The following is a 6000-nucleotide window of genomic DNA, read 5'->3' as shown; positions in this document are numbered from 1 at the left end:
CAACACTTGCCTAAGTAGACACGTTTAGCCTCATCTATGCCCACCTTAGTGTCCAGACAGCTGTAGCACGTAACAGGAGAGTAAAGTAATAGTCGCCCTAGTATAGTCACTTGTGAAAGGGCTGGATGTGTCAAGGAAACCCTTTCACCTTGAAGGGATAGGCTAGAAATCAAGTGTGGTGCTGTAGCTCCAAACACTGAAGTTTCGCAGTATGCCTCAAGTGTGACTTACAGTAGGATAGCATAAACTATTGATTTAAATTGAGATTAATTTTAAATATTACGAATAGAGAAAAAGTCCAGTTTTACTTTATTGATCGAGACAACTTGATGAACCCTTTCATCTCTCAGGACACTTAGTTTTATATTACCTATTAAAACTAAGTTTGTCGCGATAATACTAACCAATTTTAAGTTAATAGTTTTACCTATTAAGTTATTAGTTATGGAAAATTAAATTTAGTTTAATTTTGCAAAACCTGATTGGCTAATTTATTTTAAAATATTTTGTATTAGTTTGGTGGTATTATAACCTATTATAATTAAGCAAGCAACCACAATAGCAAATAAGAATATGTAAATCTTAAATGGCTAAGATAAGTGATTGATCTTCTTAGAGCCTATTAGCAAGATCAATCGGGTCAAGGGGTCACAACACAAAACAAATACAAGGATGGACTCTCGATGCATCCCGTCATCTTTGGTAACTCCCACTGACTTCAAGAACTCCATGAGCTCGTCCTCGGTTTTCCTTCAGGTCTTCTTCGTTACAATATTACACTAATACAAGTAATGAAAAACTAAACCCTATCTATTACAATTTTGAACCATCAAGGTGGCCAAAAACCATAAAATAAAACCGAAAACTAAATACTACTTTTGAACCATCCATATGCCCAAAACAAAATCATTCAACCAAACAAACAATGTCGGGCCAAATTTACATATTCATCGAAAAAAGTGGGGCAATATTTTGGTCAAATAAAATAAATAAAATTTTGACCAAACTAAAATTGACCAAACTACTTTGAAGTTTATGATGTAGAACCGGTGAAAATACCGGATTCAACTCGTTTGTTGTAACCAAGGCTCTGATACCACTGTTGGGTTTCAGTGGTGATCAATTAAAAATTTTGTTTATTAAAAACCGGCTCAATAAATGTGGCAAATAATAATTAATCTCATTAATTAATAATTATACGCAGCGGAAAGTATACAATTAATCAGCACCGAAACTAAACCCGACAGGATCCGGTTACTAACAATACGAGTACGAGTTAAACAATAAATATATAATTAGAACTAATTGTATATTTAAGTTTACCTCGGTTAATAAATAGCCGGTTGAGACACCGAAGGCTAACGGACCGCGCTAGGTGACACAACAAGATCAACGACCAACGGTGGAGGTGCACGACGGCAACCCAGCAGCGGTGGTGGGGTCCGAGCAGTGGCTGGAGGCACAGCGGCCTAGCAGCTGCGGCTGGGCGGTTTCTGGCGGCAGTGCAGGATCCGGAGGCGTAGGCTAGATGGGCGGCGGTGGCTGGGCAGCGATCGGCGATGAAGCAGCGGAGGTGGTGGTGTTGACCGGCGGCTAGGTTTGAGAAGGAAAGAAATGGACTTGTTATGGATTAAGGTTAAGGTTATAAATATCATATATTTATATAACTAATCTAATTAGTTATAAACCCAATGGGCCAATAAGTCCACGTCTTGCTCCAAAGCCCGTTCCAAGTAATTTTATCTTGTTAAAGTGTCTGACTTGGTTAACGAACTTAAGCAGGTTTGTGGTTTGTTACCTCACGGTGTAACTCTCATGGGTCATAACCCGGTTAGCCGTATTAACTTACCTAAACCGGTCCATAATTTCAACACGATGAACAATATATCTTTATATAAAAATAAAACACCAAGAACACAAATACACATACTATTATTCATGTTTACAATCGTGTTCGTGATCTTTAACTTAGAAAATTAATTGGAGATCTGTCTCATAAAATATGAGAATAATTGAATATAGTGATAAAAGTTATGCAAAGAAAATAATCAAATACCTAATATAATGTATCCATAACAATATCGTATTTACACCATTTTAACTGAGTCTAAATATCCAACATTTTTAGACAAAAAGATAAAGAGATGATAAGGCTACAAGATGTGGTGGGGCTTTAAACGTCAAGTTAAAGCATCACGTCATTGTCACGTAGGCAGTGGAGCTTTAACTTACACACCCTTTAACGCTGTGTTATGGTTTAAAGTCTCGTTACCATGTTAAAGCCCCGCCATTTCCTTGTTAAAGCATTTGGGCCCAACATTTCCTTGTTAAAGCCTCGTTACCACGTTATCATTTCTTTGTTTACCGCCTGGGCGTTAACACCCCGACATGGTTTAAAGCTCATTTATCATGCCACATCACTTTTGCCGTCCCTATTAAAATCCACAAGTAGCGTAACAGTTAGAAAGAAAACTAGATCATATGACTCAAAAGAGTTAAGGTTCTATTTTGAAGTGAACTGTTTAAAATGATTAATTGTTAATAATTAAAAACATTTTATTAAAATAACTCGAGCTCAAGGTATTATACAACCAGAGTTGAGTTATTTTATAAATGATTATAAAAATGATAATTGTGAGAAGTCATAATTGTCATGTGTCAAATGTGAACTAAAGAGAGAAAAGCATAAAGGAAAAAACACATTTTTTCTCTTTCTACATGCAAAACATGTATTAATTCCCTGATAATTTTAAAGGAATATTGGTCTCATGTAATCCCAACTATGACCCATTGGCAAATATAAGGACCAACTATCGAAATGGCAAAATATAATCCCAACTACGCATATGGGTGGAAAATTAACGGGAAGTTAACCTTCCGTTAGTTTTTGTGACGTGGCGGCTTAGGTGTCTCGTAACCTGCTGACAGGGATGCTGACAGGGATGCTGAGCTGGCTATTAATTAAGAAAAAACTTAACCAGATGTTGTATATATATACTATGAACTTCCGGCAGGCGGCGGTGTAGATTGGGGTACCGGAGACAAAACACCGGCGATGTACAACAACACCACCGTTATCGACGTGAAAGTAACCCACGACTCGCCGTTGTTCCGAAGCTTCATGGAGTCACACATCAACCAGTCGCAAGCACCGAAGCTGGAGGACTTTCTCGGCGGCGACACGAGTACACGAGGACCTAGTCGTTCCGGTATGCTGACGTGTCACAAACGGAGACACATGACTCGTCGTTGTTGACTCATATGTATGATGGAAGTGGTTCGGTTTACTTTACCGGGCAACAAGATCTGAATGGTATAACCGGTGGGTTCCTCGGCGAACTCGGGGTTGGAAGCGGATGACTCAGGTACACATCTAGCTGAGTTAAATTCGTCTTCATCTTGTCCATCAGAGCATGTCGAAATACACTATCGCTACCCGATCAATCAATCCCTCTTTCTCCCCTTTTCCGTCATCGCCGCCACCTTCAAGAAATCCAGTCGATTTCGCCATAATTAGAGCTAAATACGCTTGAAGTTCATGGATCTGTAGCTCCGATTAGATCTGCTCGTCGGAGAAACAAGTTGCAGGTTTTCGTTGAGTACTGATCTAGCTCTCTAACTCTACTTTTGTTCAGATCTCTTCAAATTCGACCCTTATAAAGCACCATTTAGAAGTTTGATTTTGGAAATAGGGTCCGATTTGAAACTTGTGAGAGTTGGCCGAAAAAAAAATAATGATGAAGAAGATGAAGTTGGCCGGAAATGGGGTTTGATTTTAGGCAGAGGTTTGATTTTAGGTTTGGTTTAATTCATTCAAGTGGGCCCCACTATTTAAGAAATTTTTTTTAATTAATAGCCAGTTCAGCATCGTTGTCAGCATCCCCGTCAGCAGGTTACGAGACACCTTGTAACATTTCGGGTTTTTACCATATTCGTTTGTTTTCATTTTTTCATTGTATGAACATCTTTCGGATCCTAATCTTCAATAAAATTTTGCAATTACAAGTTATCAAGTTTCCTTATGTTCACTTTTAGCCCTCCATGATTTATTTAATGTTTATTCTTTATTTTACAAAAGTGCATGTATAACCTAGTAAAATCCATATATTTTTAAAAGCTAACAAAATTAAATCATATGTATGACATAATTATAGATATATTAAAACACAATACACATGCTTCCTTTTTCCTTAATCTATCGAGATATGCACACACATATAAGTCATACATTTTTTTTACAAAAAGATTTAAAATTCAATTCTTGAGATAACTTCCAACTCTCCTAAAAATATAACCCCTTGGATTCTCTACTAAATAACATAGGCAATTCCAAGTATCTAGTCATAACATTTTAAAGTTACAAAACCATTTCCTTCCTACATTTCTTTTTCTTTATCTATTTACCTTCTAGATAATAGTTGACATAGCAAAGATATTTCAAATCTTGCAAAGATATCCAGAAGTCAACTTCTTGGACTCTTCAATATCTTGGACAACCTTACAGTCCACTCCAACACCTACAAAATCTACCAAATCTTTCACGATCTCTCTCCTAGATTCTACCAGCAGCTGAAAGTCAACTTTGAAGACCCATATCTCACTCTAAATTCAACTAAATGACTCCATTCTTCTTCTATATTAACCTTCAATCTCCTCCTGAAAGATTAACACCGGCCTCACTTCATTTTATCAAGTTTTCGACCTTCAAATCCACTTAACATCAATACTGCGCAAGAACCGATACTGCAGGGATACTTTTACTTTGTCATCGTGTTTAAGGTATCAAACAAACTCCGATTTCGTTGATTCTTTTTCCCACTTCCAAGGATTTCATTAATGTTTAGTTTGGTTGAATTCCCAGGTGCATTTTATGCCCATAAACGACCCCACATTCGCCCAAAAGAGTAACAAGTTCTAGAGGCATCATAGGTGAATTTGCACTCTTGTTGTTTTGTTAGTTCAAAAGTCTTCATGCTCACGAAACTTTTCTTAACTCTTGCAAGGTTCAAAACCCTCCATTAACAAACAAAACATACCCTTGAACCCTTACTATTGGCTGGAATCAATCAAGAGAGAAGACTCGTTATTCTTTTTCTTAATTATTATTAACTCACTTATTACTAAGGTGAGTTTGTCATTCCCCCGTTTTCATACATTTTCAAACGTTTTGGGGGCGTATACGTACTTATAGTATTCCATATTATACATATCTTAATAATTAGCAAACGTTATATTGTGTGTGAATCGCTAGACATAGATGCTATTTGATTACTTGTTTAATTTGCGCATTCGGAGAGGTCCACCATATTCTCATTATAGTATGATCATACGACCGTCTAGTTTTAACCGGCGCCCGATTCGCTTGGAAATGGTTCGCTTGACACTTTATTTGCTCATTGGTTTGGTTTATTTACCGCTTTATTTACGTTTTGCTATCTTTTCATATTATATATTATTGCAAAAATTAATGACTTGCTCACTCAACATTATTGTTGACAAACCTATTGTATTTTCTACGTATATGCAGGTTATCGTTTGAATTGAAGAATTGAAGTCAGGGATTGCTAGTTGAGACCATAGGCTTATTCAAGAACAAATTAATTTAAGTTATTTGAATTATTACCTTTATTGTCATGGATTATTGTTTTGGAATTATTTGCTATATTTGGATATTTTGTTTTAAATGAAATAAATTAATTATTAGATATTGTCGCCATTATTGCATGATAGTTACCTCGAGCTATGAGCAATTGTAAGGTCCCGTCCCCGGTAACCCTACTTTGGTGTTGGATTTACTCATAAACACAGTTCTAAAATCAGAGTTAATTAAAAACTTTTCGCGGAATACTTAATATTAAACATTCTTATATAACATAAGTGCCTGTCTTAACAAAATACATTAAGTCTTAAACAATAACATAAACGACACGGGAATCTTCCGTCTTCGATGCCAGTCTCCATCCATTTGCCACGTGTCCCACCTCAAGTAACGTGCCTCAT

This window comes from Bidens hawaiensis, unplaced genomic scaffold (genome assembly GCF_021521415.1).
Source record: "Bidens hawaiensis isolate Kalapana, Puna unplaced genomic scaffold, B.hawaiensis_p1.1 tig00003961_1, whole genome shotgun sequence".
NCBI lineage: Eukaryota > Viridiplantae > Streptophyta > Magnoliopsida > Asterales > Asteraceae > Bidens > Bidens hawaiensis.
Note: the sequence above shows the minus strand (reverse complement) of the source record.